Below are 12,131 nucleotides of genomic sequence, written 5' to 3' on the forward strand. Positions count from 1 at the left end.
AATGCGCGAGCATCAACGACGATGACTTAAGGAGTAAAGAACATTTGACGCAGTTGCTCCTAATGAAGTTGCACAAGAGATTCAAGTTCCCCGACCGGGATGATAACATAGAACAACCGTGGGATGCTCCGAAGATGAAAAAGATTAACAATCACGCCATGGGCATGTTCAGCAATGATTTGGCCTCCTGGAAAGGGAGGGTGAAACAAGCTATTGAGGCTAACGAACCCCTGTCCAAGATTCTGGAGGAAAATCCGACACTTACGGAAGAGGAGTTTGAAAAGTTCAAGGACACTTGCGCTACCGAGGCAGCCAAGGCTAAGGCTGCGAAATTCAAAAGCCTTCAGCAAAGGAACACGGGGAAGCATCGCCTCGGAAGCCGTGGCTACCTCGGTAAAAGGCCCATATGGGATAAGGAGGATGCAGAACATGAAGCCGCGCGTCTCCCAGACCCCTTCGCGAAGTTCACCAACCCCTTGGAGCATGACTTCATGAGGGCCCGCTACAAGTGGGACAAGGAGAAAAAGGTTTTTTACACGGACAAGATCACGAGGAAATTGATTAGACTACTGGAGAAGAAACACCGGCTTGCAGCCGAAAGCCCTACTTCTCCGATGAGGCCCAAGTGGGACACCCCTCTCAACCGGGCCTTGAACGAACTTAAGGGACTCCCTTTGGACCAGCAGCCGCAATATGGTCGTGTGCACGGCGCTGGAGATGGCGCCACGTGGAAGGTGTTTTACAATGATGGCCCGGAGGCTAAGAAGTAGAAAAAGAAGTTTAGTCAAGCGGAGATCGACGCAAAGGTGAAGCTTGCGGTCGATAAAAAAGCAGCTGAGGACGTGAAAAAAGCAGCCGAGGACAAATATGAGTTGCTACAGCAGGCAGTCAATGCAGCTATAACTGCCTGCAGAAATGATTTCGCTACTAACTTGGTTCCAGTTATCATCAACTGGGCGAAGGAAAATCCAGACAAGACGGTACATGATTTCCCAATGCCCAGTTTTGTCGCGAGCAACTCCATGAACAACAACACCATCGCACCATCACTTGCTCAAGCAACCGGGCCTCCTCTCGTAGTTGCTCCCGCTCATAGCAGCCCGTCCTCAGTCTCAGGCGCGCTAGGTGGGCCTTCGTCTTTGGCTGAGCTCGACGCCGTCACGGTAATTACATGTCGCACCAACAAACACACACACACACACAGATATATATATATATATATATATATATATATATATATATAATATTCCATTTTTGTTGCCTTTCGGTTGTTTTACGCCACAGACATTTGTGTTTGCAGGCGAAAGAAACCCCGTGCACCATACTCTACTTGATCAAAGGTCAGAAGGTGGACGTGGGAAAGGGGATGATAATGGACCCCTCTCAACGCACGTTCCACAACCAGCCGATCCCCGCTGGGCACTTCAGGGTTAGCTTGACCAGTGTGAAATCGGGGCACAAGGATTTGCCTCCTCCAGTACAGCATGTGGGAGCGGACGACGAGACCCCGCCGCGGATTGGAAGCTGCAAGAATTGGGTGCTGCTATGGCCGAAGAATCTTATTCGTCTAGAGCTGGCCGAGAGCACACCAATAACTACCACACATCAACAAGCATGTGCGGAGACCACCACCCCGCCTACGCAATTACCAGCTCATGTAGTGCCGGGTGAGAGCGGCGGACGACATGATGAAGGGGGTGCAATAGTACTGGCTGATGTAATTTCTCCTGTAGAATAGAGAATGGATGATGAGACGGCGGTCGACCCTATGGATTACCTCAATACAAACGCGTATGACTTGACATAGATATGATGAGTCAACCATATGACGAATCGGGCTATCAGCTTGCTAATGAGGATATGGATGATATGCCCGGGCAGGGTCGTACCATGGATTGCAAAAAGTCTCTTTTCATGAGATCCTCACAGGACACGCCTGAAGATGCCGCCTCAACACAGGCTCAACTAGCCGGGCGCGACGGTCGTACAGTACTTAGCCCGGGAACACTTGGGTAGGGGTTAAGGAAGGGTCTGGAAGGCGTGCCCAAGAAAAAGGAGAGGAAGAGATCGGGGATGGTAACTGCCTCAAAACAAGGTGCAGTCATGTTCCATCTCGCAGGCGAGCCGATGCTACCACCGAAACCGCTGGAGGCACTATCAGGGGATCTCGGGAGACTGCACGACCATGTGTTGTCGACTGAGAAAAGCCTACTAGCCTCAAAGGATCCAGGATATCCGACATACGCGGCTCGTGTGCCCGAGGGGAAGTGCTACGTTGACACACGGCCCGCGGAGGTGTTCTTCCTGCGGTTTGACCATATCTTTGAGATGTTTCTAACAAGGCGGCCTGATTTTACTATCGTCCGCCTTCTTGCGCTACATATGAGCTCCGTCATGAAGAGTGAAGAAGTCTCGCAAATCTGTGTGGCGGATCCGTACTACATGCACGAGTCTTTCTTGAGTCTCGTCGACTTTGAGCATGAAACTGCTAGGGAGTACCTCCAAAACTTCATGGTACAGAATAAGGACCGGGAAATTGTCCTCGTGCCTTATCATCCAAAGTAAGTCAGTTCCGGACAACCCTTTCGTACATTTCAATCATTCCTTCTCTCTCATATGGGGAATAATTTGAGGTTTCTTTTCCCCGCAGCAACGGGCGCGCCGTCCTTATCGTTCTTTACCCGCAAGTCTCCCACGCCGTGTATTTTGACCCTTCCAGAGACTACGAGAAAAAGGACTACACCCACATAATGAATATTCTAGATGATGCTCTCCAAGCCTTCAGCTTTAGAGGTGGCCACATGCAGATCAGGAAAGAAAGGAACAAGAAGATGGGTTTCGCGCATAAAACTAACTTCTCCTGCATCCATGTCCCAAAACCAAGCAAGAAGGATGGATTCTACATCATCCATCTCATGATTCAGTTCAACACGGATCACCAAAAGCTTCGGATTAACAACAGAAATGATGATCATATCCACAAGTGGCTAGAATCGCATTTACAGCATCCAAAGCGACATTGCAACGATCATCATGAAAGAAGTCGTCGATGAGAAGGGGATGTTCCACCATGGCCCTATATCGCAAGATGACGTCCGAACTCGCATAGGCATGCAACGCCTAGACCTCAAGTCGTTCAAGAAGCTAGGGTTCATCCTCGATGATATGGAAGGATGGAACTTCTAGTGATTTATGATGCTGATGATGATGATATGTGTCGGTTGAACTTGTATACTTTTTGTAGCGATGAAACTTTGTGATGTCCATGGTCCCTGCCGAACTTGCGTAACGCTACTTTGTTAGTTTGCGTACGATAACCTGCGTACCTCTAGTTAATTAATTTGCATACTGTATATGTTGCATCTAGTTGCTAACCCTTTCTTTTTCGGTGTTGCTCTAGTATATTTGGTTGCATATATATGATTGTACATCCTCTTCATGAACATGCATCTCTAACAGGTACCTAGTTTCTTGATGGCGAGATGGAAATGCTATGTCGTGTACAAAGGGAAGGTTCCGAGGGTGTACAACGAGTGGCATGAGTGTCAGGCACAAGTGAATGGGTTCACGGGCGCCAGCCATAAAGGCTTCAAAAGCAGACAAGAAGGAGAAGCTAGTTACTTGAGGTTCACGCTAGCGAGAGAGAGGACTCGTAACCGCCACCTCATGTACTGCATAGTTCCGCTCTCACTCATAGTGATAGCACTTCTTGCGTATACCTTTGTTTAGATGGATGACGTTGTTGTAGTTGCAAGTATTCGAGACTTGCATGTATCGCTATTTTCGAGGTGATGACAAGATATCACTTTGTGTTGGATAATGATTATGATGAGACTATTTGTATGTACATGCTGTGATTACATTTGTGGTCTCATAGGCATTTGTATGTGTATCATGATGACATTTCTATGTGCTAAAGATTCTTCTACAAAGCCTATTCAAATACAAAAACAAATATTCCAAAAAAACTACATAAATTAGCAGTAGCGAGTGTATAAAAGTTAGCAGCAGCGCCTCAATAGCAGTAGCGCGTCCAGGCAAAGCGCGCTAGCGCTACTAGCAATAGCAAGCTTCCTCTAACCGCGCTGCTGCTACACTTGTGTAGCAGTAGAGCCGGTGTGCACGCGCTACTACTATGGGTTAGCTGTAGCGCCTTATTAGTAGTGCCTGTCCCCGCGCTACTGATACATCTAAAACCCGCGCTGCTACTAGCCTTTTCCCCAGTAGTGAATATTTACATCACAACTGAAGACAAAGTTGTGAGAAGGTGTTAAATTAAAATTGATCCATGCTTTCATTGGTAGCAACACCCCTAGCTCTGTCTAAATCAAGAAGGCATGTTGGGAAAAAAGTAGCTATCTGGAGCATGCAACATTCTGATCATTTTGTGCAGTTCCACTAAAATAGAGCGGAGTGTCCCTGTTCCAAAGATATTAAGTGCGATTACGATAATAGAGGACTACTGATGAAACAATAAACACACAAAAAGAAGCCGGTCACCTTTGTAGTCTCTCTTAAGACTAACTAGTTGGAGAAGATTAGGATTGGAGTTGGATGGGGAGGATAGAGCAAAACCAATCTCCCTTTGTGTAGTCGCATTAAAATGTAGAGACGTTGCCCGTGTGACATTTTAGTACAACTGCACAAAACACTCTTAAGAAAAAAGTGATTTGTGCAGTTCACCAAAAGGTCGGAATAGCAACGATGTGAAATGGATAGCCCTATTTGCAAAAAAGAGGTAGAAAGGAAACAATTACTGGCCAATAATAGTTGATGACACATGCGACAACAAAAAAGAAGCATATTCCTTGTCCTAAGGGAAGATAACAAAACGGTTGTGTTTGTCTAAAACGGTGTGAGGATGAGATTGCAATATGGAAAGTACGTCGGACGAGCTACGTTTTGGGCAAAGAACAATGGAAGGTCCACATGCAGGAACGTGGGAAGACGGGCAGTGGAGCAAGGCCGGAGGGGATACTTGGTGTCGGTGTCAAATCCGGCAGATTTCGGGTAGGAGGTCTCGAACTATGCGTCTAAGGCTAATGGTAACAGGAGGCAGGGGACACGATGTTTTACCCTGGTTTGGGCCCTCTCGATGGAGGTAATTCCATACTTCCTGCTTGATTGATCTTGATGATATGAGTATGACAGGAGTTGATCTACCACGAGATCATAGAGGTTAAACCCAAGAAGCTAGCCTATGATTATGATTGTTCTTGTCCTACGGACTAAACCCTCTGGTTTACATAGACACCGGAGGGGGCTAGGGTTACACAGAGTCGGTTACAAAGAAGGAGATGTACATATCCGTATTGCCAAGCTTGCCTTCCACGCAAAGGAGAGCCCATCTGCACACGGGACGAAGTCTTCAATCTTGTATCTTCATAGTCCAACAGTCCAGCCAAAGTATATAGTCCGGCTGTCCGAGGACCCCTTAATCCAGGACTCTGAGGGAGTCCCGGACTAGGGGGTGTCCGGACAGCCGGACTATCATCGTCCGCCGGACTCCAGGACTACGAAGATACAAGATTGAAGACTCTGTCCCGTGTCCGGATGGGACTTTCCTTGGCGTGGAAGGCAAGCTTGGCAATACGGATATGTAGATCTCCTACCATTGTAACCGACTCTGTGTAACCCTAGCCCTCTCCGGTGTCTATATAAACCGGAGGGCTTTAGTCCATAGGACATAACCTCCATTACAACAATCATTCCATAGGCTAGCTTCTAGGGTTTAGCCTCCTTGATCTCGTGGTAGATCCACTCTTGTAATACACATCATCAATATTAATCAAGTAGGACGTAGGGTTTTACCTCCATAAAGTGGGCCCGAACCTGGGTAAAACATCGTGTCCCTTGTCTCCTGTTATCATCCGCCTAGACGCACAGTTCGGGACCCCCTACCCGAGATCCGCCGGTTTTGACACCGACATTGGTGCTTTCATTGAGAGTTCCTCTATGCCGTCGCCGATAGGAAGGATGCCTTCTCCCGTTTTCAAAGACGGTATTTTCGCCAAAGGAGCTTTGGCCGCCGGCCAAACTATACAGCTAGGTGGTTTTCTTATGACCGCCTGTCCGGCCACCGCTTCGACAATGACTTATCAAGTCGTCAAAAGCAATCTTCACGTCAGCTCGGAATTTACTGAGCGGCTGGATCCAATAGAGCTCTCGTCTGTCAACGAACTCTTGGATCGCATCACCGCCATGGGAGTCGCTACAGACTACAATCCGATTGGGCTTAAAACCGATCTGAGAGAGATTAACTCCCCCCAAGTCACCCACCACGTTGCAGTGGTAGAGGAACAATGCGGCGACTCTTCTCCTGTATTGAAAACTATCCATGTTTGGGCTCCCGAACCCTCCATGCCGGATTCCCGCGGAGGGACGGACTTCGATCGAGCACTAAACTTAAAGTCAGGCATCATTCCGGACTCGTTGGACAACGTCCAGCAATCCAAGATTCCAAATTTGGAAACTTCCCAGCCTTCGAGCCTCGAGATGGGTAGGGTTCCGGACTTAATTCCACCCACCTGCCCAGACATATGCGATCTATCTCTAATTCGGCAAGAGCCCGCTGAAACAGTACATCACTACTGGGCCAGATTCCTCCTGGTTATGGACAGGATAAAGGACTGCCGAGAAGAAAACGCAATCTCAATTTTTTTGCAATAATTGCACGGACGAGGGAATCCGGAACGCCGTCAGCCATCGTGAAATTACACGCTTTGCCGACTTGGCGTCCATAGTACGAAAGTACTGTGCGATGGAGAGTTTCCAGAAAACCGAAAATAAATTTTGGGACAATCCGGCCCCGAATATAACCCTAGTCCGCAACAAGAGGGTGCATTACACTCAGGCACCGGTCACAAAAATCAAAAAGCAAAAACCCATAGAGGGCACGGAACCGTACTGGAGGGATGGCTTAGCGGACCCTGTAAAAATTCACAGTACAGAAGGCGCCATCCTAACACATAGCCTTCGAGCATGTTGGATATTATGGCAGGTGGCCAAAAGTGGCGAGGAGCTTCTAGCCCAGGAAAACCACTCCAACAATACCGGCACGGTATAAACAGTCTTCGAGACTTTCGCATCAAAAAATATGCGGAAATGAACAATCCGCAGCCTCGCCGAAGTCTACCAACTAGCAACAACAAATCCAGGGAGTGACACCGCCATCACCTTCAACGCCAGCGACGAACCTAAATTCCGAAGAGCTCGAGCACCAGCCGCACTGGTGCTTAGCCCTATAGTGGACGGCTTTCGACTTACAAAGGTCCTCATGGATGGCGGCAGCGGATTAAACCTCATCTACGAGGAAACTCTTCAATAAATGGAAATAGACTGGAGCCATATTGAGCGAAGCAGCACAACCTTCAGAGGAATAATACCCAGCCGGGAAGCACGCTGCACCAGAAAAATCACACTCGATGTGGTGTTCGGCTCGCCAGACAATTACAGATCAGAAGAAGTCACGTTCCAAGTGGCCCCGTTCAACAGCGGATATCACACTATACTAGGATGAGAGGCATTCACAATTTTTCAAGCCGTACCCCATTATGGGTACATGAAGCTCAAAATGCCTGGGCCCGATGGAATAATCACTCTCGTTAATGATCCAGACATAGCACTCCGCGTCGAAAACAAGACAGCCGCATTAGCCCTGGAGGCACTATCCGAAGCCCTAGCGGTATTAGAACTCATCGCGCTGCGCTCTACGGTGAATAGGGACGAGGTGATACTCGATAAGAGATCCAAGTCCACCTCCTTTAAACCAGCGGACGAAATAGTAAAATTCCAGGTCCATCCAACGGACCCAACAAAGACAGCCTCCATCGGGGCACAATTGAACCCTGATGTAGACGCCGCACTGCGAGAATTCCTTCAGGAAAATTGGGACATTTTCGCCTGGCACCCCTCGGATATGCCCGGAATCCCACGCAGGTTGGCATAACATAGCCTAAACATCCTAAAAGGATTCAAGCTAGTCAAACAGGCTCTTCGACGATTTTCCGAACCCAAAAGACAGGTAATGGGAGAAGAGCTAGCCAAGCTATTGGAAGCTGGATTCATCAGAGATATCAAACATCCGGATTGGCTAGCAAACCTGGTAATGGTACCAAAGAAGGACAAATCCTGGTGCCTATGTGTCGATTTTAAAGACCTCAACAAGGCCTGCCCAAAGGATCCCTTCCCCCTCCCTCGCATCGACCAGATAATCGATGCTACCGCAGGACACGATTCATTGTGCTTCCTCGACGCATACTCCGGCTACCATCAAATCAAGATGGCGGAAGCAGACCAAGCCGCAATGGCATTCATCACTCCATATGGACCATTCTGCTTCAACACGATGCCCTTCGGACTTAAAAACGCCGGCGCAACATATCAGCGCATGATTCAAACATGTCTGGCCACCCAGATCGGAAAAACAGTAGAGGCATACGTAGACGACGTAGTCGTCAAAACCAAACACGTCGAAACTCTAGTAGACGACTTGAGACTCACATTTGACAACCTCAGAGCATATGACATCAAGATGAATCCGGAAAAATGCGTTTTCGGCGTACCATCCGGAAAGCTAATGGGCTTCATTGTATCCGGTAGGGGAATTGAAGCAAACCCAGCCAAGATCCGAGCTCTGTCACAGCTAGATATACCAAAAGACCTCAAGCAAATACAAAAATTGACTGGATGCGTGGCGGCTCTAAGCCGCTTTATCTCCCATCTAGGAGAAATGGCATTGCCCCTCTATCACCTCCTCAGGTGCACCGAACACTTCGAGTGGACGGATGCCGCCACTGCCGGACTCGTATAAATAAAGGCCATATTGGCAACAAATCCGGTCCTGGCTGCGCCCAATCTGGGCGAACCAATGTTGTTATACATCGCAGCAACGCATCAAGTTGTAAGCGCGGTACTCGTCGTCGAACAAGAGGCAGAAGGGCATAAATTCCCTCTTCAAAAACCAGTGTATTATGTATCCACTGTGTTAACCCCCTGCAAGTCCCGTTACCCACACTATCAGAAGATAGCGTATGCGGTGTTCATGGCATCCCGGAAGCTCCGACACTACTTTCAAGAGTGTTCGATAACAGTGGCCTCCGAAGTACCACTCAATGACATCATAAATAACCACGACGCAACGGGCAGGATTGCAAAATGGGCCATTGAGGTCTTACCATTCGATATAACTTACAAACCTCGGCGAGCTATAAAGTCACATGTTTTGGCTGACTTTGTCGCTGAATGGACCGAAGCCGAACTCCCTAAAGAGTACGGCGCATACTCCAATTGGATTATGCACTTTGACGGCTCTAAAATGTTGGCCGGACTGGGGGCTGGCGTCGTATTGACGTCCCCGACCGGGGACAGTCCAATACGTACTTCAAATAATGTACACGGACTCCAACAACGCAGCCGAATACGAGGCCCTTTTACACGGTCTCCGGATGGCAATCTCCATGGGCATTCAACGCCAAGAGGTGCGCGGGGTTCAAACCTTGAAATATCCCAAATAAATGGAGAGTTTGACTCCAAGGATCCGAAAATGGCAGCATATCGCAGTGTTGTCTTAAAAATGTCAGCCAGGTTTGAAGGACTCGAATTCCATCACGTAGCCCGAGATAATAATCAAGCAGCCGATGTACTGGCACGCATCGGCGCAAAACGTGACGCTGTCCCTCCAAACAACTTCCTGGAACGGCTCTTCAAGCCATCCGTACTATGGGAAGGGGAGTCCGGAAACGACTAACCGGAAAAAACTGCGCCAACCGGCGATCCAGCCGATGACACAACACCTTCAACCCACGACATAATGGCAGTAATCGCCCCGTGGACAGAACCATTCCTAGCCTACTTGCTTAGGCAGGAACTTCCCGAAGACCAAAATGAGGCCCGCTGCATAGTCCGGCGATCTAAAGCCTACAAGGTCCACGAGGGAGAACTTTATAAGAAAAGCACAACCGGAGTCCTTCAAAGGTGTATCTCCGAAGAGGAAGGGCGAAACCTCCTGGCTGAAATTCATGTCGGACTAGGCGGACACCACGCCGCAGCTCGGGCCCTTGTAGCAAAGGCATTCCTTACAGGATTTTATTGGCCGACGGCCCGGGCAGATGCTCAGGACTTAGTCCAAAGATGCGTCGGTTGTCAGCTCTTTGCTAATCAGAGCCATATGCCACCCACCGCCCTCAAAACTATACCCATTACCCGGCCGTTCGCGGTCTGGGGGCTTGACATGGTTGGAACCCTTAAAGGGGGAACCCACAAGCAAAGGTACCTATTGGTCATGGTGGACAAGTTCACCAAATGGATAGAGGCCAAACCAGTTAAAACGGCAGAGTCCGGACCAGTGATAGACTTTATATCCGGGGTAGTACATCGTTATGGTGTCCCCCACAGCATCATCACTGATAACGGCACGAACTTCACGGCCGACGAGGATAAGTCATGGTGCAAAAACATGGGCATTAAGCTCGATTAAGCTTCAGTCTATCATCCTCAAACCAACAGTCAAGTGGAACGAGCAAATGGTCTCATAATGAGCGGCATTAAACCCAGACTAGTGCGGTCACTTACGAAATCTGACACACACTGGGTAGAGGAGCTCGACTCCGTGCTCTAGGGGCTGCGGACAACGCCCAACCGTACTACCGGATTCACACCATTTTTTATGGTATACGGCGCAGAGGCAGTTCTGCCCTGTGACATTATTCATGACTCACCTCGAGTGCGCATGTATGAAGAAAGAGAGGCCGAGCTGGATCGGCAGGACAGCTTGGACGCATTGGAGGAAGAACGCAACGTCGCCAAGGCTCGTTCCGCATTCTATTAGTAGTAGGCTCGAAGATATCAAAGCAGAGAAGTACGGGCCAAGACTTATAATGTTGGCGAACTAGTTCTACGCCTGCCGGACAAGAAAAAAGACAAGCTCAAGCCCAAATGGGAAGGCCCCTTCATTATCGATCAAGTCCTGACCGGCGGAGCGTACCGTCCACGAAATGCGTCGGACAACCGACTCAAGCCGAACCCATAGAACGCAGCCCGCCTCCGAAGATTCTATGCCTAGCGCTGGACTAAGAGTTCGTCCTCTTCCCCCGTTCAAATTTTTACACTTCGGCTGTCTTTTGTTTCTCTTTCTTCTCTTAACACTTTTACTAAAAAGCCCTTAAGGGCCTACTTGTGCATTGTTTGCATACACTTGACGTGCCATCCGCACTCATTATACCTGGGGGCTTCTTTTTCAGAAGCTCAACTATAAGGGCTTCATGCCCAGCACATGTGTCAAGCTTCCACATGTACCTTTTACTCACCATTATATGCATCGATATGACTTAACTTTTGGCCAAGCTGGGTTGCCTGGCTCCTATGCTTACCCCTACGTTCCCGATTGTTCGGCTAGGAGGTAAAGGGAGCACCTCTGCGATTGTTACTGCCGGGTCAGCCGGATGTGTACCTCAGACTGGGTGAAGCCGAAAGCTAGCGTTCTTAAGGGAATATTCGGTCGGTGACTTAAAAGATGATTTTTTACCTACTTATTTATCTGCCCCTAGATGTTTTTCTGCTTAATTCGCAGTTCGGACATGCACTTTAGGGCATGCCTCCCAGGGAAAGGAACCCTTAACGGAACTATTCTCCCTGGAAGATGTTTCTTACTAACCATGTAATATAACATAACTAGTTGGGCACTTGATTGATAAAGCACTAATGACCCCTACGCCTGGTCTCCATGCATACCCCGGTTGTTTCTTAACCAAGAAGGTATTCGGACACACTCCGGACTCTAGGGTCCCGAGGTTGAAGCGAAAAGGTCGGCAAAGACAAACGATCTACAATCCGGCTAGAAGGCATTTCACATGTCATTTTAGAAATACATTGTCAAATCTGCTGACTGTATTCCTCCTCAATCCCGTCTAACAGGCTGTCTAATTTACAGTCCCATTGGGAAAACTTAGCGGCCAACTCTACTTGGCCGTATACTAAACTCACAGGGATCTCCTTCCCATCAGACCCCACAGGTCCGACCTCGGCCATGTGGTTGGGATCCGCCTTCTTGTAACGCGTCTTCACCATGGCCCAAGCCGCCCTGGCACCTTGGCGGCAGGCAGAAATCTTCCATAAACGGAAGCGCTGCCGCA

This window comes from Triticum aestivum, chromosome 3B, assembly GCF_018294505.1.
Source record: "Triticum aestivum cultivar Chinese Spring chromosome 3B, IWGSC CS RefSeq v2.1, whole genome shotgun sequence".
NCBI lineage: Eukaryota > Viridiplantae > Streptophyta > Magnoliopsida > Poales > Poaceae > Triticum > Triticum aestivum.